This window comes from Mus musculus, chromosome 15 (assembly GCF_000001635.26).
Source record: "Mus musculus strain C57BL/6J chromosome 15, GRCm38.p6 C57BL/6J".
Lineage (NCBI taxonomy): Eukaryota > Metazoa > Chordata > Mammalia > Rodentia > Muridae > Mus > Mus musculus.
This window is the reverse complement of record NC_000081.6, coordinates 19,183,777-19,210,724: the sequence shown is the minus strand read 5'-3', so window position 1 is coordinate 19,210,724 and position 26,948 is coordinate 19,183,777. Positions and strand designations below refer to the sequence as shown.

The following is a 26,948-nucleotide window of genomic DNA, read 5'->3' as shown; positions in this document are numbered from 1 at the left end:
TTGCTTAAGGGCTTTTGACATGTCAAGCAAGCACTTCACTAAATAAGCCACATTCCAGTTATAACGACAATTATTTTACTAAATTAAAGCAAATCAGGATTGGAAAAAGACATGGATTGTAGAGGAGAGAGGGAGAGACATATATTCAGAGACAGACATTAAGGGGGAGAGGGATTAAGATAGGGAGAGGGAGTAGGAGAAAACACTTAGCTCTGAATTTACATAACTCATAGAAAAAGACACCCAGAATCCTTGAAAACACTGATACTTGATTTATGGGGAAGGGGGGAAAAAAAACAACCTTAAACACCAAAGGGTTAATATAGTTCAATAAGGCTTACTGCTATTTAGTGATAAAATCTAGAGGAAAATTTACACTTGTAATGTTAACACAAGCTCTGTCTTTTATAGCCAAGATAATTCTAATAAAATTTGGACAGTAGTTCTTCTGAAGAAAAGTATTTTCAGAATATCTGATGCCAGAAAAGACTATACATGCATTGTTGCTCCCTCCTCTTAACAAATATACACAAGCTTTTCATGTAAATCAAATAAAAGGGAGTGAGGATTGATACTTCCCTAGGATGTGTGAGGGCCTGGAATTACATTTGTATATGAAACAAAATATGTATAATAATAAAACATAAAAGTAACCAGATCTTATTACTTTTTAAAAGGCTGTACAAGTAATTCTCACGTTTTGAAGTAGAAGACTAATACAGAATTAATAATCTCCAAGTCCAATATCCAAATGACAAAATAGAAACCGACATATACTGAAAACTAGAGGGGAAAACACTGAGATTCCAGTGATAGGAAATTTTACACAAAAGCAGTCATTGTCATTATCTGTCAGTGATTCATGCAGTCAACACAATGATGCCTCAGTGAATAAGTCATCTCATTTTCCAACTTCACGGACCAAGGTGCTTTTTTATCTTATGTAGTTCCTTGAGGAATTTACCTGTGCTTCATTATGTTTGATTTGAGTTCTCACTTCACAACCAATGGCAGCTGGGGTACTCCAATATGTCCTTGAACACACAATCCTCCTGCCTTAAACTAGATTGCTGTTATTACAGGTGTACCACTTAACCCCATAAAAACACACATTTTTACATATGCCCCTTTTAATGAACTCATTGGTTTCTAGCCCACATATCCATCTCCTTTAAGCCTGACTGAAGAGTGGAACTTGTTTCTTGTTGTTTTCCTTATGAGTCTTCTTTTCAACTCAAAAGCTAAAACATTTGATTGGTCATATAGGAGTTTTCCTACTGTTTGAGTCTGCAACTCTATGGTTCCTTAATACACTATAAATTCCTGGGAATTTGCATGAGCTAAAAATAGATCTGGCAATGTTGGACAGCATCTGTCATTCTGTAGAAAATTTATCTACGCTTTATAAATATCCAGGTTTGATTCAGAAATCATAAAGCAGGAACAGGAGGTAAGAATATTTAGTTCCTTTCCTTCCCGGGTCAGGGCAAATCTAGAGAATAAAGTACTTACGTGCAAAACATTAAAAGTATAAACCATGAGTAAACGGTAGTGGTATTTTAAGAGAGGATGGATGATCAATTAGCTAATCAAATGATATTTAAATCAGTTTCTCCAAGCCAAAAACTTCCTATACAATAATGTACTGTTAACAGTATTTGCATCACCTGTAGCCATGTGGGCTTTTATGGGCATCTTTTCACCTTGAAAATCATTTTGTTAAAAAAAAAAAAAAGGAAAAAGAAAAAAAGAAAATAATTTTGTTGTAAAAAATATAAATGAGCATATGTACACTGGAATATGCAGTGATTCTTCCATATAATCTGGATTTTTTTTAACTGTACTTTTTTTTTTTTAGGGAATGAAAAGGTGAAAGAATAAGAATGAGAATAGAAGCTGTAAAGAACCCAGATGCCCCTCAACAGAGGAATGGATACAGAAAATGTGGTACATTTACACAATGGAGTACTACTCAGCTACTAAAAAGAATGAATTTATGAAATTCCTAGGCAAATGGATGGACCTGAGGGCATCATCCTGAGTGAGGTAACCCAATCACAAAGGAACTCACACAATATGTACTCACTGATAAGTGGATATTAGCCCAGAAACTTAGGATACCCAAGATATAAGATACAATTTGCTAAATGCATGAAACTCAAGAAGAACGAAGACCAAAGTGTGGACACTTTGCCCCTTCTTAGAATTGGGAACAAAACACCCATGGAAGGAGTTACAGAGACAAAGTTTGGAGCTGTGATGAAATGATGGAACGTCTAGAGACTGCCATATCCAGGGATCCATCCCATAATCAGCTTCCAAACGCTGACACCCTTGCATACACTAGCAAGATTTTGCTGAAAAGACCCAGATATAGCCCTCTCTTGTGAGACTACGCCTGGGCCTAGCAAACACAGAAGTGGATGCTCACAGTCAGCTATTGGATGGACCACAGGGCCCCCAATGGAGGAGCTAGAGAAAGTACCCAAGGAGCTAAAGGGAACTGCAACCCAATAGGTGGAACAACAATATGAACTAACCAGTACCCCGGAGCTCTTGACTCTAGCTGCATATGTATCAAAAGATGGCCTAGTCTGCCATTACTGGAAAGAGAGGCCCATTGGACTTGCAAACTTTATATGCTCCAGTACAGGGGAATGCCAGGGCCAAAAAGTGGGAGTGGGTGGGTATGGGGGACTTTTGGGATAGCATTAGAAATGTAAATGAGAAAAATACCTAATAAAAATACTAAAAAAAAAAAAAGAATAATATTGAAGTACTTAAAAAAAAGAAAAGAATGAGAATAGTGTGTCTGTTCATCTAACCGCATGAAGGAAGGAAGAATCCTAGAGTTTGACAGTACTAGATTGTCCATTAAATGAATATCCTCTGATCTTTTAAAATATTCTTTTAAAATAGAAGTAAACACTTTAAAAACTATAGTTTCTCTATAATCTACTCTCCACTTAGTTTCACATGTTATTTTTAGAGTCACTAATAGTCTACTGATAATTAGGAAATAGTCACTCAGAGAATGAAGTTGGACTGACTGTGGTGCAGTTAGGTTTCAGTTTCTATTACATTTAATTCAATACTTTAGTTTCTTCTTAATAAATGTTTAAATTATTTCCTTTTTTATGAAAAACAACTTGATTCATTAGAAACCTTAACATCTGCCTCACTTCAGCGAGTAGCAGAATGATGTACAAAATAAATGTCTCTCCACTTAGTAACCTGCTATGAGGTAGCTGATTTGCTTTATTTTTTTTCTTCTGGAATCTTCTATTCAGGGAGCTTTTACATAGAAAAAAAATTGTTCTAATACTGAGTGATTATTAACATATAACTTTAAATTCTATTCTTCCAAGAAATACTTTGCAATCTTACTCGTCTATGTTTAAGCAGTGTTAAAAATGTGTTTGATTTTTTAAAATATGAAATGGTTTGTGCTGTTAAAATTTTGGCCTTTTGTTTATTTTTCAGTCGCACCATAGTCTAAGACTCCCAGAAAAAAATGTTAAGTATCAGGCACAGTGAACCATGCTTGTTCATCTTTTTGACAGTAATAGAACATTTTATCTCTGTAATGCTTCTGTGGATTTATTCTATTCCTAGGAATACAAATCTATGAAGTGTTTCTTCTATTTTTAGCTTCCTAAGTCTTTATTCAAGAACAGACTGTGAAATTTAATCAACAGTTTTGTCATCTATTGAGAATAATACATAGAGCTGAAAAATGAATAGTTGTAACAATCTAAGACCTGTGCTGGATATGATTTTCTGGTAGATTATGTAGACTTTTCCAATTCTATAAATAAAGAGTGGCCAAAGTTGCCAAGGGCCCCTTCAACTTTTCTCATAGTTGCAAGAATTGTGTGTGTGCACCAATGTATAAGTGTTGCATGTACCTCTTTATGGCTTGGGTGCCCCTGTGCATGTAGTTGATGGTGCTTGTTCACATAGAGCCCGTAGACTGATGCCAAATATCTTGCTTCATTACACTCTATCTTCATTTTTTGAGACAGGGTATCTCAATGAAAGTGGAGCTCATTCATTTGGCCAAGCTGGCCAGCTAATAAGTTGTGGGATCCATCTGTCTCTATATCCCTCATATAGAGAGGCATGGACATGTGTCACTGCTTCTGCATTTGATGTGGGTCCTAAGGATCTGAACCCAGGTCTTCATATCTGCACTGTGGACATTTTACTGACTGAGGCATCTACCCACCTGTATTCACCATCCATTATTTATCATTCTAAAATGACGTGGAGAATAACCAATAAAACTACTATTCTTTGCCTTTTCCCATTTATTTAGTTATTCATTCATTCATTCATTCACCTTATATCCCAATTACATCCCCACTCCAAGTCCTCCTTCCCATGGCCCCTCCTCTAACCACTCTCCTCCACCTCTGAACAGTAGAAGATCCTCCACATCTGGCACCCAATCACCTTGGCACCACAAGTCACTACAGGACTAGGAACATCCCTTGAGACCAAAATAGGCAGTTCAGTTAGTGGAACAGGATCCACAGACAGGCAACGGATTCAGGGTAAGCCCCCACTCCAGTTGTTGGGGGAACCACATGAAGACTAAGCTGCACATTTGCTACACATGTGTTGGGGAAGTAGATAGAGCACTTGTATGATATTTGGTTAGTGGTTTAGCCTCTGGGAGCCCCCAACGGTCCAGGTTTCTTGACTCTGTTGGTCTCACTGTGGAGTCCCTATCCCCTCCTCCTGGTTCCTCAATCCTTCCTTCAAATCTTCTACAAGACTCCCTGAGCTCCATCTAATATTTTGTTGTGTGTCTCTATATCTGTTTAGATCAGCTGCTGTCTTGAGCCTCTCAGAGGCAGTTATGCTAGGCTCCTGACTGTAAATCCATAATGACAGATATAAACACAGTCTAAGGCACCAAGGTAGCTGAAGGAAGAAGGCCAGTCAGCAATGTGTCCCCAATGTTCCTCTGAGGACAGATGGGCACATTTCCCCTAAAATTGGGTGGAGTTGCTACTGTATTCATTTATGTACCTCTCATAAAGGGTACCTGTGTATCCAAGGCAAAAGTTACAAATATAGCTGTCAACAGTGGCTTCACATGCTATATCATTGTGACAAGGCTTTGACTAACAATAAGGCATCAAAACGGTGTGTCCCCTAGAATCCAGTTCCTGTGCAATCATGGTCGTAGTTGTTTCTTCCATCCACGCATAAACTTCAATAGATACAAGATTTACTGATCCATTCATCAAACTTGAGTTCATAGTAGTCTCTAAGGAATCCAGGTACATAAAGAAGTAATCCCCAAGAGCATCCTGATATGTAGCACCATGTAGACCTGGCTGGAATCCATATTCATATATTTTCAACTCACGGTTCTCATCTGAACACACTTGAAGACAGATATACATGTATCTTTCTATCTTTTTTTTGTTGTTGTTGTTTTGTTTTTTGAGACAGGGTTTCTCTGTAAACTCCAGCTGTCCTTGAACTCACTCTGTAGACCAGGCTGGCCTCGAACTCAGAAATCTGCCTGCCTCTGCCTCCCAAGTTCTGGGATTAAAGGCATGTGCCACCACTGCCCGGCTGTATCTTCCTATCTTATTGAAGCATACAGCCTCATTCTGACAGAGATCAGGAACACATTTATCCCCTTCCAGGTCATAATGCCTGCCTTGGGATCCAGGCACACAAACAAGAACAGCCATGAATTTCTTTCTGGCATATAGCCCCATTGTGTCAAGGATTGGATACACACTCATTATCTTCTGTCTCACAGATCCTTCCCGCATATCCAGCAGGACAGATACAGACAAGTTGATCAGTGCCTTTATAACAGGTACTACTATGTTGTCAGGTGTTTCATCCTCAAAAATTAGTGACAGTTTCAAAAGTCAGCCCTCTGTACCCAAAAGGAAACTTGGTGCCTGTGCTCTGGACTATCTGCCACTCAACCCTGCCTGCCCTTGGGTGTTGGGGGTGAGGTGGCATGGAGTCAGCACACAGACTCTGGGAGCAGGTGAGCAATACCACAGCAAGCTCATCTGAACACTGCTGCAAGCTCCTTTAATACCCTCCACCCACGCCTCATCTGTTGCAAGAAAGCATCTCTTCTAATCAGCAGTTCCTGATTGGCCGGAATTGCCTAAACCAGCAATTCTTGATCTCTCTGGCAGTCCCCAGTTAGCTCCTCCTGAAAGAGATGGTTTTGTGGCTCCTTGCCCCTGGAGTTTACATAGAGCTGGCGCCTCAATTCCTGCTACAGACACTGGCACAGGAAGCCCCTTCTTCCTGGGGTATTCACTGAAGTGGCAATTTCTGGACAGTGACAGAAGAAGCAAGGGTATTTTAGATTTTCAGTCTTTGTCCAAATTACTGGCTGTGTCTAAGCAACAAATGTTGTTTTGTGAAAAACCTTTGTGCATAGAATTGTTTCGGCAAGAATTTAAGAGACACTTGGTATTGTTTTTATTTAATGAAAACTGGCGCTGCAGTACTAGGCACATCCTCTCGCAATGAGGCTAGTCAAGACATCCTAATTAGGGGAGCAGGATCTATAGGCAGGCTACAGAGTCGTGGTAAGCCCACATTCTAGCTGTTGGGGGTCCTGTATCAAAACTAAAGTGCACATCTGCTACACAAGTGTGGGAAGGTTTAGTGCTTGCTCTTTGGATGGTGGTTAAGTCTCTGGGAGTCCCCAAATCCAGGTTAGTTAACTGTGTTGATCTTGTGGAATCCCTAAATCCTACAAGTTCTCAGTCCTTCCCCAAAGTCTTAAACAGAATTTCCCAAGCTCAGTCTAAAGTATGGCTGTGGGTCTCTGCATCTGTTTTGAGCAACTGCTGCGTGAAGCCTCTCAGAGGGCAGTTATGTTAGGTTCCTGTCTGCAAGCATAATAGAGAATCATTAATGGTGTTAATGATTGGTTCTTGCCCATGGAATGGATCTCATGTTGAGCCAGTCATTGACTGGCCACTTCCTCTTTATCTGTGGCACCTTTGTGTCTGAACTTATAGACAAGACAGATTTTGGATAGATGATTTCGTGGGTGGGTTGGTGTCTTTATTCCTTGACTGAGAGTCCTACCTGGCTATAGGAGGTGGTCACTTCAGGTTCTGTATCCCCCACCATGAGGAATCTCAGCTAGAGTCACCTGTGTAGACTCTCACCCCAAATCCAGGTCTCTGACACATCCTAGAGATACTTCCCCTCATGGCTTCCCCATCCTCTACCAATTTCTCTTCCTCTCCTCGCCATCTTTTTAAATTCTATCTACATCTGATCCCTCCCCCTTGCCTCTGTCGTTCCCCTCCCAACCAAGTTTTCTATCTTCAAATACTTTTTTTAAGTTTCTGTAATGAAATTTTGAACTATTCAGAACTCTTGATACCTTTCAGTCAATTTTAATTAGTTAAATGTTCTTCAAATAATTATAGAGGAAGTTTAATCTGGCAGCATGGCTCCTCAAATCACATCCAAGGTATGTGTGATATGGATGAAATACAGACACACCAAACACCTTTATTTTCCTCTGGCTGAAATATAGACACACCCTTAATACCCACCTTTAATGCCAAGCAATGATGCCAAATTTAGGGATAGATAGTGCCAATCAGAGAAAGATTTGACAAAATGAGTCAGAGATAGGGTATGCCCAATTCTCATGGGAACAGCACAGTCAAGACAAAGTATTTAAGAGCAGCACAAGAGAGAGGGTGAAAAATATAGTCAAGAGACAGTGAAGTGAGTGCAGCAAAGTAGAGTTGAGATAATTGTCACCTCATTCAGTTCAGTGCAGGTCAATAGAGGCAGTTGAAGCTAGAGACTAATAAGGAGCCAGAAGATTATAACTAAATACCAGAGGTATTTTGAGGCCAAGCAGAGCAATTCAGTTAGAATCTCAGAGAAGCCAGATTGAATCAGTTAGCTTGGAAAGGAGTTTCAGCCAGAACAGCACTGAACTAGTCAGCCAGAGTTCAAAATGTTGGAGAAGGTGAGCTTATTCAGCAGTAGACCTGAAAAACAAAAATTACATCAGACCAATAAAAGTTTCATTTAAAATAATGAAAATTGTATTTCAAGATACTGTAATAGGTGTGTAAATATATAAATCTATAAAATCCAGTATGTGTATTTAGAAATATATGCATGGATTAGATATGGACATTCCACATTTACACTGCTGCCAAGTATATCAGGTTTTATCGTATTTCTAAGATGTTCAAAGGCACATGTTTAGTTTTATGATCTACTTTGATATTTTTGTGATTCTTTTATTTGGGTAGTTTCTTACATTAGTAATAAATGTTAATATAAAATGCAATTATTACATTATAATTTTCTAATTTTTTATTTCCTTTTTTATTTTCTAAACTTTATAACAGGAAATAAGCATAACAATTAAATAATTTTGGAACATGTAAAACACATTTTGTAAATATATTAGAATATAGGGTCTTCAACATTAAACTTATTGACTTTTTAAAATTTGATTCATCTATCTTCTTAGATGAATAAATATATTTTAAATTACACTGCTTTATATAGTACACATTAGTTATTAAGATTATACATAATTTAGTTGCCTATCTTTCATTCCTTTTGTGCTTGCTTACTTCTATTATACAGTATTAAAAACTTTTCAACAATTTTTATAGACCAATATTCCTGCATCAGTAGAAACATTTCTAATAAAATCATAAAATGATACATTATACATTGTTATAATACATTGCGATTAATATTGATGTTACCAGACTTGCTGATGAATATTTGCAATGAAAATACTCTAAAAATTTTTATTAATCAAAACCATTTCTGCATACTGCCACAAAACCATGATTTTATGTCATTCTAAAATAATAGTGGAAAAAGCAAAGCTTATTTTGAGATGAAGAGATTAGAGAAAATGTACTAATAATAAAGTGGAAGACTCAGAAGAAGATGATAAATTAAAAGACTAACTTCTTCATATAATGGGAGAAAAAGATCAAAGCATTTGAGGGTCTTTTAGCAAATAAAAGTGATAAATCAAAGCTTAAAGTACAGAAATAATAATGTCAGCCAGGTTAAAAGAGAATTCATGTTGAGATAGGTAAAAAGGAAAAACACTGTTATTCAAAGAACAATTGATATAGGAAAAACTCTAATGCTTTATAGATTTTTTAAACTAGAAAATATATGAATAAATCAGGAGAATATATTTGAAACACCATTTCTCATCTAATCATAAAGTAGAAATATCCTTTTGTTTGAAATGTTCTTTGCTTGCTATAGCAAGATATTAAAAGAACCTAAAAGAAAAAAAAACCCAAACCTTTAAGGGATTATGGAAATGATATTTGAAATAGCATAAAGAAAATGACAGGATTATCATGAATAAAGCCTGTCATGAACTGTACTTGGAATTCTATATTTTACTTACTGTGCTAGCTTTGTGATAGCAAAGAATACTTTAACGGTACTATTTGGGGACTTCACTTGATTGGAATTGTTATGGAGGGTGTTGACAGATTCTACTGTTGAATGCTAGTTCCTTCTTTTTTTTATTTATTTCTTTATTTTGGTTTACTTATGCATGAAATTTTACTTCATATCTATTCTTTAGATATTAACAAAGCTTCTCTTATTCATAGTATAGTAATCTCAAATGTTTGTAATTAAAGTCAAATGCAAAAGAATCATCCAATTAGACTATGTTCATTTTTCCTTAATGAAAATAGAATAACATCTTAAATTGAATCAGCTTTTGCTTTGCATATGAATGAATTACACTGATCAATGTGATCATATCTGAATGTATGTGAATGAGAATTCATAACCTTTTTCTTGACTCATCTCTATTTTTGCAATGACTTTTAAACCTATTGAGAAATGTATATGTATGTGTATGTGTATGTGTATGTGTATGTGTATGTGTATGTGTATGTGTATGTGTATATGTATATGTATATGTATATGTATATGTATATGTATATATGTATATTGCCAAATTTTGTAAGAAGAATCAGTCTGTAAATAACAGATTTTGTTCTTCTTCAACTAAAGAAAAGATGAATAGCTTTTTATGATTTTAAAGTATATAAATCCTAGAAAATATTGTAAATCAGTAACTGTTTAAGCAAAAACCCCGTGAAGTTTATATATACATATACATGTACATATACATATGCATATACATCCTATACACATACGCGTACGCATACACATACATATAGATATACTGCTTTATTTATAAAATCCCCAAAATTTTAATCTAAATAAAGTGTTTAAAGTTTCTAATTAAATATAAGTCTTTACTATAGAAAGCTAAAACTAACAGCAGTTTAGTAAGGTTGTAAAAAGATGTAAAAGTATAAAAAATGTATATATTCTTCTAATGCTTGAAAATATGAGTACCTTAAATGACCATAACCAGATGTATAGTGGGAAACTACTTGTGAGTGCCACAGCTCTTACCCTCAGAATTATCACTTTCAAGGGGACGTTTTGACTTCGAACCAATACACTATACATTAAAGAATTCTTCAGAATAAATTTAAGGCTTCAATGACAATAGAAGCAAACCCACAAAAACCCTTGTGATGAAATCTGAAATCAGTTCTGCATCAAGACTAGATTTGGAATTTAAAGACAGGAGTGCCACCATTAACTATATAGAGTAAATTAAATGAGTGTACAAATAGATTTTGATCCTTAATTCAAATAAAATAAAGAAATAAAAGAGAACTTATTATGAGTAACTCTGCTTGTGAGTGTTAGTTACACTGTGCCCTTATAACAAGATTTGTGTCCAGTTAGAGTAGCCATTTTGGTAACCACATGAATGAACAACTAGATGAGGAGCCAACACTTCAAGCACATGAGAAATAGAAGGTAGAGTGAGTGATCAATGTGACAACCCAACCCCATCCAGTGCTGCCCAAGACAGTTGGCAGGTTGACCATCATTTAATTGAAACAGGGACCTGTAGCTGATATTAAATAGTATTAAGCGTACATGTTTAAGAATAGAGAATTGAATGTAGATAACTCATCCAGAAACAACCCCATTAAAATGCAAAACATCAATGTGAAGCAAATCTTAAGAATTGTTGGAGACAAGGGGAGGAGGAATGAGATAAGGATCTGTGGGAGGGTGGACTGTGAGGGGTAACTACTGGACCTTTAAAAAATAAAAGTAATAATAATAATAAGAAGAAGAAGAACTATGGTTAAAATTATAAGCTAGGAGGCTATGAGAGATTTAAAAAAGGCATACTTTTGTGAATGAAGAAAAAAATCCTTTGAGATCTTTCTTTTTATTGTTATTTTTAGTTTCTTTTGCTTTATTTTGTTTTGTTAGTATATTTTAATAATCCTTTATTTTATCTGAAATTATTTCCTGCTGATTTAGTGTAGCATATTTATATATTCTTTTAAATACAATCTTTTCTTTAGAATATTTTCATGGAATCAGATTGTATGCCTGTGTTTCCAACATTCATATTCTTAATTATCTGCCCCAACCCCTTTTATTTGTTTTTGTTTATTTTTTGATTTTTTTAAAACTAGGTATTTTCTTCATTTACATTTCAAGTCCCCCATACCCTCCCACCCCACTCCCCTACCCACCCACTCCCACTTCTTGGCCCTGGCATTCCCCTGTACAGAGGCATATAAAGTTTGCACGACCAATGGGCCTCTCTTTCCACTGATGGCCGGCTAGGCCATCTTCTGCTACATATGCAGCTAGAGACACGAGCTCCGGGGGGTATTGCTTAGTTCATATTGTTGTTCCACATATAGTGTTGCAGATCCCTTTAGCTCCTTGGGTACTTTCTCTAGCTCCTCCATTGGGGGCCCTGTGATCCATCCAATAGCTGACTGTGAGCATCCACTTATCTGTTTGCTAGGCCCCAGCATAGTCTCACAAGAGACAGCTATATCAGGATCCTTTCAGCAAAATCTTGCTAGTGTGTGCAATGGTGTCAGCGTATGGAGGCTGATTATGGGATGGATCCCCGGATATGGCAGTCTCTAGATGGTCCATCCTTTTGTCTCAGCTCCAAACTTTGTCTCTGTAACTCCTTCCATGGGTGTTTTGTTCCCAATTCTAAGAAGGGCAAAGTGTCCATACTTTGCTCTTCATTCTTCTTGAGTTTCATGTGTTTCACACTCCTCCATTGTTCATGGGACTGCAAGCTTGTACAACCACTCTGGAAATCAGTCTGGCAGTTCCTCAGAAAATTGGACATGGTACTACTGGAGGATCCCGCAATACCATTCCTGGGCATATATCCAGAAGATGTTCCAACTGGTAAGAAGGACACATGCTCCACTATGTTCATAGCAGCCTTATTTATAATAGGTAGGAGCTGGAAAGAACCCAGATGCCCCTCAACAGAGGAATGGATACAGAAAATGTGGTACATTTACACAATGGAGTACTACTGAGCTATTAAAAAGAATGAATTTATGAAATTCCTAGGCAAATGGTTGGACCTGGAGGGCATCATCCTGAGTGAGGTAACCCAATCACAAAAGAACTCACACAATATGTACTCACTGATAAGTGGATATTAGCCCAGACACTTAGAATACCCAAGATATAAGATACAACTTGTGAAACACATGAAACCCCAACCCCCTTTTATAAGGATTTTTTTTAGTTTTGAAATTTTCTTAAATTTTTGCCTTTTATTCTCAAATATTTGATTAATTTAGACCCCATTTTCCTATTCATAAAATATGTTCAAGATATTTTCAGTAGTTGTATGGGTTGATCCCTTTACCCATGTCAAATTCCTTCCTTTCTACAGTGTATTTCCGTTTTGTTTATTAGATTTCTGGGTGTGGTAACATAGTCAAGCTGTATTGTTTTTCCCTTTACAGGAGCTGTATTTATATTTGCAAGGTTTCTATGATGTTGCTCTTTTTTTTCTTTAACCATAAAATACATGATAGAAAAAGATCTGTAAGCTATATAAGATGATCATTCACCTCAGTGTGTTTTTTCTAGAGATAAATCCTACAACTTTTATATAAGCCGATCAGAAATGAATGATTATGTTTTTTACATTACTAGTTCTCTTTCTAATTTCAACTCACTGGCACTAAACTAAAAGCATTCTCATTCCTAACATTTGGAAAAATCTTAATCATATCTCTAAGAAAATACATCTTTGTGAGTCTCTTCCATCTGAGGTTTCTGGAACTTCCTAGAGATTCACCCCAGCACCTACCCCCAGCAGCTTCATATTTCCATTCATGCTCCTGGCCTTCTGGACCTCTCTCCTATCTCTACCTATACCTACTTGTGTCCCTCTATTCCATTCCCCTTCTCTTCTCTCACCCAGGTCCCTCTTTTCCTCTGCCTTTCATGGTTATTTTGTCCCCCCCACCCCACCCCAATCTAAGGATTCAAGCATCATCAATTGGGTCTTCCTTCCAGTAGCCGGACGGGACCCTCTGGAGGGTGGAGACAAAAATCTACCTACAAACTTTCTACTCAAATTTTATCCTGTCTCAAAGAAATGCAGAAATTTAAGGAACGGCCAACCAGTGACCAGCCCAACTTGGGATCCATCCCATGAGTGGGCACTAATCTTTGACACTACTACTGATGCCATGTTGCGCCTGCAGACAGGAAGCTAGTCCTGTGAGAGGCTTTACAAAGCAGCTGATTGAGACAGATGCAGGTACTCACAGACAAGCATTGTATTGAGGTCAGGGACCTTCATGTAGTCTATTATTTTTACATTTGGTCTTTTCCTAGTGTACCAAATTTCCTGGATGTTTTGTGCTAGAAATTTTAGACTTAACATTTCCTTTAACTAATATATCAAGTCCTTTTATGGTATCTTCTATGCTTGAGATTCTCTCTTCCGTCTCTTGTATTTGGTAGTTCTTGTTCTCTTTTCTAGGTTTTCCATCCCAAAGGTTGCTTTCATTTATGTTTTCTTTATTGTTTCTATTTTTATTTTCAATTCTTGGACAGTTTTATTCATGTCCTTCATCTGTTTGATTGTATTTCATTGTATTTCTTCATATTTATTTATTTCTCCTTTAAAGATCTTCACCTGTTTTCTTCTATTTTCTTACATTTCTTTAAGGGATTTATTTATTCCTTCTTTACAGGCCTCTATCAGCTATATAAAGTGAGATTCAAGGTCATTGTTTTATTGTTTTGCTTTCCGAGTGTGTTAGGCTATCCAGAGCTTTTTGTAGTAGGAGAACTGGTTTCTGACAGTGACACATTGTTCTTGTTTTTGTTGATTGAGTTCTTAGGCTGTACTTTAGTCATCTGGTTGCCTCTGGTGTTGGCTGGCCTGATAGTCCTTGGTGGTACCAGGCCTCTGGCACTCCAGGCAGAGTTGGTAGTTCCTAATGACTCGAGGCCTCTGGTTGTCTTGGGAGACAGCAGACCTCCTGGGAGGCAGGCTGATCTGTGGCCCAAGGAGTCCCTCTTTTCTTCTTCTTCTTCTTCTTCTTCTTCTTCTTCTTCTTCTTCTTCTTCTTCTTCTTCTTCTTCTTCTTCTTCTTCTTTGGGAAATGGAAGTAGAATGGGTCTGAGCAGATAGAAGAGGTGGGAGACAGACAGAGACAAGTAGAGGGAGAGGAAAGTACAGACTATATTCTGGATGTATTGAATGAAAAGAATAAAGGAATAAATAAAAGACAAATTATAATTTCAGGAAATATAGAAATCAATGTGGAACTGTGCTGGAAGCTTCCTCCATAGGAGCTAGATTTTCTAGTACCAGAAGAGCTATACAGGTTGTTGGAGAAGAAAACTTATCAGACACAACTCTTATCCAGCTATGGAGTCTGTGGGTTTGATACTGGCCACTAGGCAACATATGCCCACTGCTCCAGTATTGCCATGATTGTTATGGGGGAATCTACTATATCTGATAAGGTTCAAGACCTACTTCACAGAAGGAAATTTAGGACAGTTACTGCAAACCAGGTTAAAGGAAATGATGGGAGGGGATAGGTATTGGGGGATGAAATCTTTTATTCTTGTCTTGCTAATCTGATATGTTGTCAAAATGCCTTCTAGAACTGACCTTTATTCACATAGAGTAGTACTGCTTTCATTTGGTGAGAGAATCTGCTTTTTGCATTATTTATGATAGTTAACGCAGAAATGTATATTTAGTCAAAGTATGGAAAATATATGACTGTACAATGACTAGTCTAATACTGGATATTAATATAATCTCCTTTTATGTCAAGACTTAAAAAAAAGCATGGAAGAGAGGTTAGATAGAATGTAAGGCCCAAGGATTGGGGAGGGGGTCATATAACAGAAGTTTCTGAGCATAACAAGACCATCGCACTTGTGAACTGCTTACTTGTACAAAATACAAACACAATTTAATAGATGAAGAGGAATTCTCCTTAAAGGAACTATTAGCAGTTAAAGCTTCTCTTTTTAAAAATTTTGTTTTATTAGATATTTTCTTTATTTACATTTCAAATGTTATCCCAAAAGTTCCCTATACCCTCCCCCGTCCTGCTTCCCTAACCACCCACTCCCACTTCTTGGCCCTGGCATTCCCCTGTACTGGGGCATATAAAGTTTGCAATACCAAGGGGCCTCTCTTCCCAATGATGGCCAACTAGGACATCTTCTGCTACATATGCAGCTAGAGACATGAGCTACAGGGTTACTGGCTAGTTCACATTGTTATTCCACCTATAGGGTTGCAGACCCCTTCAGCTCCTTGGGTACTTTCTCTAGCTCCTCCATTGGGGGCCCTGAGCTCCATTCTATAGATGACTGTGAGCATCCACTTCTGTATTTGCCAGGCACTGGCATAGCCTCATATGAGACAGCTATAACAGGGTCCATTCAGCAAAATCTTGCTGGCATGTGCAATAGTGTCTGGGTTCAGTTCAAACTTCTCAAAGGAGGGAAAGGGATATTCCTCAGTGGTATAGTTACTCCTAAATTGTCCAAGCTTCAGTACATAAATAATCCCCATTGTGATTGTGTAGACAATCATAAATAAATTCAATAAACTAATCATATATGAAAAATATATGAACACCAATGTAGGACTCATTGAAAGAAAATATATACTTCAGTAAGATTTATAGAAGACATAAAAGAGAATAATGGGAAGAAATATAAATAAAATATGTTATATATATGTATGTAATCGCCAAAGAGTACATTTTTTTTGTTTTCTTTTTTTGACATAATGCTATGATTTTTTTTTTAAATTTAGAATTACTTTTTTTTAATTAGGTATTTTCTTATTTTACATTTCAAATGTTATCCCAAAAGTCTCCCATACCCTCCCCGCCCCACTCCCCTACCCACCTAGTCCCACTTTTTGGCCCTGGCATTCCCCTGTATTAAGGCATATAAAGTTTGCAAGACCAAGGGGCCTCTCTTCCCAATGATGGCCGACTAGGCCATCTTCTGGTACATATGCAGCTAGAGACACGAGCTCTGGGGGTACTGGTTAGTTCATATTGTTGTTCCACCTATAGGGTTGCAGACCTCTTTAGCTCCTTGGGTACTTTGTCTAGCTCCTCCATTGAGGGCTCTGTGTTCCACCCAATATCTAAAATATTGTAAAGGAAATTGTAGCCGGCAAATGTATGCTCTTCTTGGGTCTTGAGAAGCCAAATCGTTTTAAAATGACCTTACCATTAAACCCACTGGTAGTGCACACCTTGAAAATAATCCATTTATTTATGTATTTATTCATTTATTGATTGAAAGAAGAGAGAGAAAAGTGGATCCTGAAACTCAAAGCAAAAGTATCGTCTACTGCTTTCAAAAAAGCAATATAAAAAGTGAGATGAGATTTTAGGGAGTTGCTCCAGCAGTCAAAATACAGTGTGCATTCACAGATTTATTGATACTGTAACCAAAGCTGTCTAGAAACAAAACTCTGTCTGTGACGGATGTTGGATGCTAGATCAGCTGGACTTGATGCTTTACTAGGTGTTTGTAAGCAAAGACAGAGGGAAGTCATGCAAACAGTCCCTTGTATAAAGATGGTGATAATTCGAGTGAACCTATTTTAGGAGGAAGAACTCAACAGTTTCCTACAGGAATGTCAGATAAGAAAAGCTCCTCATGCCGAACAATAGTAATGAATAGTGGAAGAGCGAAGCCTGAAGTTCAAGGAGTGCATAGCAGACATGAATAATCAGATGGCATCAAAGGTCACTACAGACACAAAAGGAAAACCACATCACTGTGTAAAACATAAGATATGAAAATATGGATATCTGAATTTAAATTCCCCAGACTTACCCCAAACTAGCAACAGTATCCATCTGTAATCCCAGGGCTCCTACAGTGATTCTTCTGGAGGCAGACACACCAAAGCCCTAAGGAGCTCCCAGGTCTGCTACCATCAGACAACTCATAGAAAACCAGTAAGACCCTGCCTAATAACAAGATAAAAGGTACAACATGACACCTGTGTTTGTCCTCTGACTTCTACATATCCTTTGTGGCATGTCCATCTCTGTACTAGTGCACATGAGCTTATTAACATACAGACAGTTGACCTTGTGCACGAATACACACAGACACAGACACACACACACACACACAGAGAGAGAGAGAGAGAGAGAGAGAGAGAGAGAGAGAGAAAGAAAGAAAGAGAGAGAGAGATTTGTTGCAGGAAATATATAGAGCTAGTCCCAGAGCCAGATGATCTCATTTGCTCATCAGCCCTGCTAGGCTACATGGCTCCCACCAGGCCATCTCTCAGATGGGGCCCCTCACGTTCCTCCCACTTTCATGCAATGCCCACGCACCCCTGGTTAGCCATCTCAACACCTAATTACCCAGTAGAATCAAGACTCTTAAGGCTGAATTAGCCAATCAGATTTATGTATCAATAATAACACAATTTACAAGATGCCAACACAATAATTTCAGAGCCAAATGATAATGATCAAGCTTTCACACAATTATTCTAACCTTTAGATAACACCATGTCAGCCTCCATTCTGTCTCTCCCTCTCCTCCTCAAATCTCTCTTTTTCTGTCTCAACTCCTCCCTCCACCTCCTTTCTCCTGTCCAATCATAAGCCTTCTACTGCCCTAATGTGATTGGACAGGGAAAATCATGCACCATTCACTCAGAAGATAAAAGGAAAAAGACCCCATATTATGCATGTCAATTATAGGAGAATGTGAAGAGAAAAAGAGTATTACAGATGTTGAAGAATTCCTGACATAATGAAAAGTATTTATCCAACTAAAAGAATGATAAACACCTACTAAGAGAAGACAGAAGCAATAAGTTGCTTGTAGGGTCTATGGGAAAAGGAATCAAAGTGAGAAAGAAGATTGTCAATAATATAAATATCTATAGAGAGGCCTGTAAGACAGAAATCCAATAGTGTCACCAGTGGTTTTGTAAAGTGAAATTCACCTTACCTAGTGTGAAGCTCATGGTAAACTAAGCCATGAATTTTTATTTAAATGTTAACCTAGAAAACTTTTACCTATGGAACAGAGTTAGGAAGCAACTGAAACAATAATCAGCCGGATTACGATTATTGGGAAGGATTGGATTTGTGTTCATTGTGTGATAAAATGGTGTAAAGGAAATTTATATGATAATTCAATAGAGAGTTAGAAATGTAGACATATTATCATTTACAAAGGCACTCAGACCTTTATTTTACAAATGTGTCATATCTGAGAGAGTTAAGTGCCATTCAGTCCTGAGGCCAGGTCATGAAGAATCTTGTCCAGAGACTGCAAAGAAGTCCATGATTTGCATAGCTATGTGGACTTCTTGGCATAAAACCTACTAATGACCCTGTTGAAATGCAAATACTTTATTACATTGAATTGCATAAGCTTCATAAAGAGCATAATGCACATAAATCCTATGAAAACTGTTTGTGTAGAGGAGCTAAAATGAATTAACATGAGCCGGTGCATATTTTAGATAATGCCTGCAAAGCAGCCTTGTAAAGACATTGCATTTTATTTGCCATTTAGTGCTTTCATTTTCCCAGTTTGTTATGAAATAACCCATTCCACCCGCATCAACTGGCAGATAATTGGAGCTGAATATGTGCATCTGATTAGATATGTAGACTGATAGACATACCTCTAAATGTATCAGATAAGCACACCATTTGTTGTGTTTGTTCTTTTCTTCATTGAATACATTTGTGTTTCCATCATTAGTTTTCAATACATATTTTCTAATTATGGATGAAGTCATGCCAACTTTTGAAGCAATAAACATTGAAGGTAAATATTTTTCCAGCATTTAAAACAGTCTGTATTGTGTAAGTTAATCTGAACAATTATAAAAAAAACTACACCAACTATAAAAGAAATGACTACTGATAAACTTTCACATCTGTAAGCATCCACAAAAAAGCTGTTTTCTGTAAGTAACTTTTATATGTTTTGTTTTATTTATTTGGCATCTTAACTCCCCCCCCCGCCCCAGTCTCTGTGTGTGTGTACATATACATCACATTTTTATGCATACTTTACCTGTATGGGTCAGAGGTGGTTATCACCTTTCTCCATGTGAATCCTGGAGAACCAACACGTGTCCTTATAGCTGATGGAGAGCACCTTTATCCACTGAGTTGCCTTGCCAGTCCTAAACAACTTTTGACATCACTGACATAAACATTGCCTAGATAAAGACAACCAGAAACAGGCTTTTAGTTTTGAAGTCGGTTTAGTGTTGTTGTACTTAGTAGGCACACACAGTGCTGATCTTTGCAGTGGATGTTACAGACCCCATACTATGGGATGTGAGCTCTCTTGCTGGTGACTGGGAAGTGAAATTAGTAAAGCAAGCTTTAGGTGGGACTGCACCCTGTGGCAGAATAAGTACAATTCAATTGTTGAAAAATACTGATTTCTTATTTAGAATGAAAAAAAAAAGTTAGACCAGAAATAGACAAATTTATTGAAGAATTAACAATCACCTCACTGACAAGGAGGGAACATGGATGCTTTGTGGCTTGAAAATTTAAACAATTTCATTTATATTATTTTAACTTATCATTAGTATTTTTTTTATGTGAGCTCATGTTTTATGTTTTAGTCGATAGTTTGGTATATTATAAGAATCAGTCCCTGCGGGGGAACTTCTACTGGTATAAGTTGACACAAAAAGAAGAGATTCAGCAGCAGATATTGTAAATTTAGAACTCTCATGTCTCTACTTAAGAAAATGTGGGCTGGGTGTTGTGGCGCACGCCTTTAATCCCAACACTTGGGAGGCAGAGGGAGGTGGATTTCTGAGTTCGAGGCCAGCCTGGTCTACAGAGTGAGTTCCAGGACAGCCAGGGCTATACAGAGAAACCCTGTCTCGAGAAAAAAAATAAATAAAGAAAAAAGAAAAAAGAAAGAAAGAAAAAAAAAAAGAAAATGCATCATCCATGAAACTGCTGTGTCAATCTACTTTATTTATCCACCTGTCTGACTATCCATATAGTCACTAGATTTATATTATGTATCATCCATCTATCGTGTCACTGCTAGCTAAAGGAATTGTTGGTTATTTTGCATGTGTACACATGTAAAAGAGGAGATGGCCAAGAACACAGAGTAAAATACATCATCCTATAGGTCGATAAAAGGCCTCCTAGTGCAGTTATCACTTCCATTTGTGTGGGTAATGGGTTTACACCCCATGCACTGACAATATAAAGAGAGAAGGCATTTGTGAATGAGCTAAGTATCACTTAGATGTGACCCCATGTGGTAGAGCTAAAATCTATTCAAAGAAAATCTGCAATAATTTTATAATTTAAAGGAGTGAAAAATTATCCATAAAATATCCTAAGGTATTTCAGATTCAGATTATGTTTTAAAAATAAATATTCATAATTATCCATAAACTAATGAACACTAAAAGCAGAACCAATTTCATATGGGTAATGGGAGGAGAAATCAAACAAATGCATGCGCTCAAGTGTATGAAGGGGAAATCTTTGCAAAATTTGCATCCGAGAAACCTAAGATGCTCATGTCACACTGAGAAGAAAATGATGTGGCTTCATATGTATCATCCTGGAATGGCCTTTCATTGCAAAGTTACTCTAATATATTCTTATGAAACACTCATGACAAAAATAACTCAAGAGCTTGGTGGAAGGATAAAATGTGAATTTTGTACAATTATTCAGGTTTAGCAGATTCTTCTTTTTGCTAAACAGGAGAACAAATAAATGAGAGTAGACCACCATGTTTTGCAGAAATATGTAATAGAAATTTTCGAGAAGGATATTAGACCCACTTTTATCTCTTGTCTATGTTACCTGTATTTAAAACAAATCAGTTCTAGAAAATATTATACTTGTCAGTGCCAATGTTCTCTTCGGTGTGTAGATTATAACTTCATTTTTTCAAAAGAATTATTTAACTTGGAATGTCTCTCAAAACCAAATGTACTAGAGGGACTGTGGCAGGAGAATTAGTGTGGGGACAATGGAAAACATGCTACAAAAAATAAAGAAGAAATGCTGAGTAAGGAAGGGTTTAACAAGGATGAGATGGGGTATGGGTAAAGGTGGGATGCAAAGGACTTTAAACAAAATGTAAAGTGCTTGAAGTCAAATGGAAGCATGCCACTTTATAATTTTGAAACATTGTAAGACATTGATTGGAAATACTATGCATGAATAGATAATATCCATCCGAGAACCTATGATTTTTTTAAAAGAAATTCCAATTATTTGATATGGGACACCACTATGGAAGTTGTCTGTGAAGGTTTTAAAGAGCTCCAAAATCCTGTCCTTGTTTTAGAGATCTCTATGCACTGTCCTTGAACCATATCTATAACCACAGTGCTGGCAAGACAGACACAGGAGGGTGCTCATGGATCCAGCTGAAGCAATAAGCTCCAAAGTTAGTGAGAAATGGTGTCTCAACCAAAAACTGATAAAGTGTTGATTAACAATGGAGTGGAAGCAAATTGGCATTTAGATTTCACAAGTCCTACTTAGATGCTCGCAGACAAATGCCTCACAGAGAGTTTAGGAGAAAAAAATGAGAATTTCTTGATTTAATTACAGGATCCACTGACTTTGTCATTTTTAATTGAAGAAGAGTTACATTTTTCCCTCTCCTTTTCTCTATAAAGCCTCTTCTAGTTACTCTCCCTCATACCCTTCACACACACCTTGAATCCCAAGCTGATAGCTATTTTCTTCATTGATGACATATACATATGTTACATATATAAAAACAGATATTTGTGTGTGTGTGTGTGTGTATGTGTATATGTGTGTGTGTGTGTATGTGTATGCACAAATACATATAAATATATCCTGTTGAAGTTTGTTTGTTTTTCTTTGTGCTTTCATGGTTTCAAGGATGGCCATTCTGCATTAAACAAACAATAACGAGTCTTGTTCCTGACACAAGCTAATTCTTCTTCTCCTAACAGTCATTAGTTAACCACAGTTTTATATTTAGGGGTAGGACCCCCTAAATTTTTCTCTCTTTCACAACAATATGCCTATTGATACTGGCATTGTCCCAAACTTTTTTATTTGACCCCTTCCAGAAAGGCCTGCTTCACAGTACACTGGTATCCTGACACTTTTTACTCGGATACAGTTTTTCCTGAGCTGAGGCTACTGCATGAACAGAGATGTAAATGTGTCCCTTTTTGCTGGGCTGCCCACAAACTGTTGATAAAGGCCTTCATTGTGTGTGCTTGTGGTTTTCTAGCATAGATTGCATTTCCTATGACAAGAAATTTCTCTAAGGAAGGGTGGTACCTGTGAACTTAAGAATAAGACTTAGATTGTAATAACCAAGTATAGTGGTCAAGCAATATGATAATGGGGAATTTTTTCCCCTAATGTCAATGATCTCAGTAGCCACTAGTTTCCCAGTAACAAGCATGATTTCCCTCTTGTTGAGTGGCTTCAAGTCCAATGAGAGAGCTGTTGTTTGTCAAATATGTGAGTGCCATTTCTTGCACTTTCACACATAGATGACAATACAGGGAAGTTTTACGATCTCTCCATGTTTGATCCCTCAATGTTTCATCTGGGTAGTGCTAGTTAATTGCCTTAATGTGCCTGGAAATGAAAAAACCAAAAAAAGCCTAAATATCCTTCAACAGATGAAGAGATAATGAAAATGCAGTACCTATATGCAATGAAACACTATTCAACTGTAAAGACAAATGAAATTTCTGGGAATTGGATGGACCTAGGAAACATTACATTGAATGAGGCATTCCAGACTCGAAAAGAACCCCCAGAAAATGTCTCCTGCATTCTTGTCTGCATTTCCTCACTGCAAATCCTCAGATATGAGTATACAACATGGAGTACCTACAGAAACTAGGACAGTATAAAGGGATCAAAGGTTGGAGGAGGGAGCTTGGAAGCGGAGTAACAGCACACAGGTGACAAAAGTGGCAAGAAAGTAATGTGGAGAAGGATCTCGTCGTAGAAGGAGGCACAAATAATACCAAATTATTATTATTATTATTATTATCATCTCATATATTACATCTCAGCCATAGTTTCCCCCTCTCTTTCTACTCTTCTCCGTCCCTCCCCATCCTACAGCTCCTCTCCTACAGATCCATTCCTACCACATTTTCCTTGAGAAAAAACAGGCCTCCCAGGGATATCAACAAAACAGAGCATAACGAGCTGCAACAAGACTAGGTGAATACCCTCATATCAATGCTGAACAAGGCAACATAGTGGGAGAAAAGGGGTCCCAGGCACAAGCTAAAGAGTCAGAAACCTGTACTTCCCTTGTTAGTAGTCTAACAAGATCATGAAGCTATACAACTGTAACATATATGACCAAGATTTTTTGATAAAGCTTCAAGGATTCATGTTCACCAAAAATCCTCTATAATAATGCAAGTGTATTTGTGTATGTATGTTTCTTTGTGTATGTGTAACATATGTATGGAAGTTAAGCCACTTGGACTGATAATGCTAACCACTAGAACCACAGACAAACCAAAACCCCAATACATCTCCTTTTAATAGTTGGTCAGTGTAGCCTGATAGCTCCACATTCAATATAGATTGCCAATGTATGTAGCCCATGGTTTCCTAAGAGAGGTTGAGAATGGGTCTCTAAAGAATTTAAGTTTTAGATTACCATATTAAAATTTAAATTAGAAGGAAGTAGTTACTTGAAAGGTAGGAAATCAAACAAAGTATAAAATCCTTCTGTATTAAATGCTTTGAGAGATGCTTGTCTGTGATGGTCAAGGACTGACCCAATTAAGATGACTAACTAGATGGAATGCCTGTATGTTTCCAGTCTGAATTCTGTAAATTATTTCATGTGCTGGCAGTTAGGAAATATAAAGACCACAGGGGGATTGATCCTGTGACCTCAGCTTCATTAGCTGAATAGAATTAATGAACAGAGTTATCATGGTCCTAGGAATGGGTGGGACATTAGTCACCCTTGCTCACCAGCCCACATGTACACACATTAGTATAACAAAGGCAAAGCTACCTCACTGATTTTACTCCTGTGTGTGGAAAGATTACTTCATCTCTGTCTTTTCGCTTTATTTTATTTATTTATGATATTTCCCCCAATACCGTCTAATGTTTCTCTGCTGATTTTCATTTCATTAGATAACAGTTGAATAGCATTTAATGACCCATATAAAGGAGCAAAGACATTGAAGACAAATACTTAATCAGTTATTTCTGCATACTTACTTAAATGACTTCTTAGCATAGAAATTAAAATATTTTGTTTTTATTTCTAGAGCAAAGGAAATGATATTGTATTATTATAGATATATTATCAATGATTAATTTGAGTAATTTACCAGAGCACAGAAATCTCTTATATAACTCATGTAACAAGATATAGTAACTGGCATAATATTCATATTATCTGTTTAGATATTAAATACTTTTTCAGAGTGAGGATGAGAATGAAATATAGATTATTTAGTTTTATCAAAGTATAGGTCAAAGATACAAACAATTCAAAAGTTCATTACATGTTATATAACATGAGTTTTTCATTGTGGAATAATTTCTCTTATATTATTCACATTGTATAGAATTTTCTACTTTCCAAACATGTTGCTGGTGTCTTACATTGTATAAAACTGTAACAAAAAATCTTCCTGTTGATACCAGTATTCATCATGCCAACTAGAACAGCAGCTTGCTTCTCTGTCGATTAATTCAATGACAGAAAGCAGATGACACTTTCACCTTGCAGTAGGAAGAAATCATTTGGCTGTTCTCGGGCTGCATATTTCAAAGAAAGGCCTCTGGAGAAACAGTCCCTAACTGACATAGGGACAGAAGACAAATGCCTTGTCACTATAACACTAAAAGTAATACTGACGGGAACCACAGAGAGCAGATACAGTGTTTACCAACTCTGTAATTGGTCTCCCTGTTATAAGAGAGCATCAGTTGTGACATCACTGTGTTCTTCTGTTCCCTTGGTAATTTCAGGAGAGATGTATTCGTAGTGCCAGATAGAAGACAGGCAGTCTATCTGAAAGACAGAAGAATAACACACTTGACGTTTGTTCTTGTTATTTATTTTTTTTACTAATAATACTGTCTCTTCTTTAACTTAAATCACTTAGATAAAGATTGTGAGTAAATGTTGCTAACTAGAGTAGCAAAAGTCATCCCAACCAGAAAAAGTACTCATCATTATAAGGTGAGGCAGGATCTCGTATTCAGCAGCATGTTAACATTTGTTGCTACCTCTATTCTTCATCTCCAGCTGTATGCTTTCAGAGTTAGAATGATAACCTCTATTTTTTCATTAATTCATTATAGTTGATAATGCCACACATCTGAAGAAAAGAAAAACAACTTAAGTTCCAATTATGAAAGATTACCTTAACCATCATTTCATAGTCAGGAATGTGCAACTAGAACCAAATATAAACTTATCTGGAGGGTGGGGACAAATAGTTCATTAGCTTCTTAGAAAAGTAGAGTACCCAGTTACTGTGCCAGATATGAATGCTTTCAGAAAGAGTTAAAAGAGTGAGCAACATTTGATTTATGATGATCTTGGCTTCTTCGAGAGGACAGTGATTCTCATTTTAGAATGCATACTTGGAAACACATTCCTTAAGATGACATGGATCCATAATAACATGATGTACTTTGAAGCTCAGATAATCAGACCAGTAAAGATAAATATGGAAGTTAAAGACTTTCTTGAAGCAGGTGTACAAGCTCAAAGGATTTTTAGGCTGGTCATTCATGATATTTAGATCTACAAGCCTGAGTGAGCAAGGTAGTATGGAAACCGAAGCCTTGGGTGGATCTTCCCTCCTTTCTTCCACTGGAAAGTTGTAAGACACAAGACTTGATGAATGTGATGAGCTCTCTGCAACATGGCTTCCTCTCTTACTACTGATGACGAAGAAGACAGATTTTCTTTCTAGGAAGTTCTGGTTGGAATTCTTGAATGATATCCCAGTTAATTCTCTCCAGCTCCTGTCTATATTCACCTTATTAAAGATATGAGGGCAGCTACGAAGAGACAAACATTTGTACTTCTCCCATGTCACTTTATTGATACAAACCTGCAAAATATTTCAGATTCTAATGCCAGAAGCTCCATCTTTTCAAGGTATTGTTATAATGCAGAATATGAGGTTAGATTGCTGGGTCTCCAATAGGTTCTAACACCAGAAGTACAAAAGATTGAAAAACCCATTGTCCCTCTTATCAGCCATAGAATTCAAATGATCTTTCCTTAATTGTTGTGTTTTCGGGGTGTGTCACTGGTCTTGTCGGGTGTATGTGTATCCTGAGGGGCAGTGTCTTACTGCTCACTTCCAATTTCTAAACCAGAAACAAAGTCTATCCTCTCCCAGATACCAGATAAGACTATTTGTATGTTCTTTTCTCCTGATTTTATAGTTTCTTTTGTTATGACTTCACCACAATTCTTTAAGACCCTTTTTAAAGTAGATCTATGAATTTACAAATTCACTA

The 26,948-nt window shown here is 37.0% G+C and overlaps 1 long non-coding RNA gene and 1 pseudogene across 1 annotated transcript; both read right to left on the bottom strand.

The window, feature by feature from the left end:
- Gm18533 (predicted gene, 18533) lies at positions 4,881-6,479 on the bottom strand (annotated as a pseudogene).
- On the bottom strand, positions 7,396-25,352 carry Gm35496 (predicted gene, 35496). The gene is made up of 3 exons (NR_155419.1): positions 25,068-25,352; positions 19,489-19,636; positions 7,396-8,021 (listed from the first exon to the last, which is right to left on the bottom strand). It is a non-coding gene; the product is annotated as a predicted gene, 35496 (long non-coding RNA).
- Between the last annotated feature and the right edge of the window lie 1,596 nt (positions 25,353-26,948).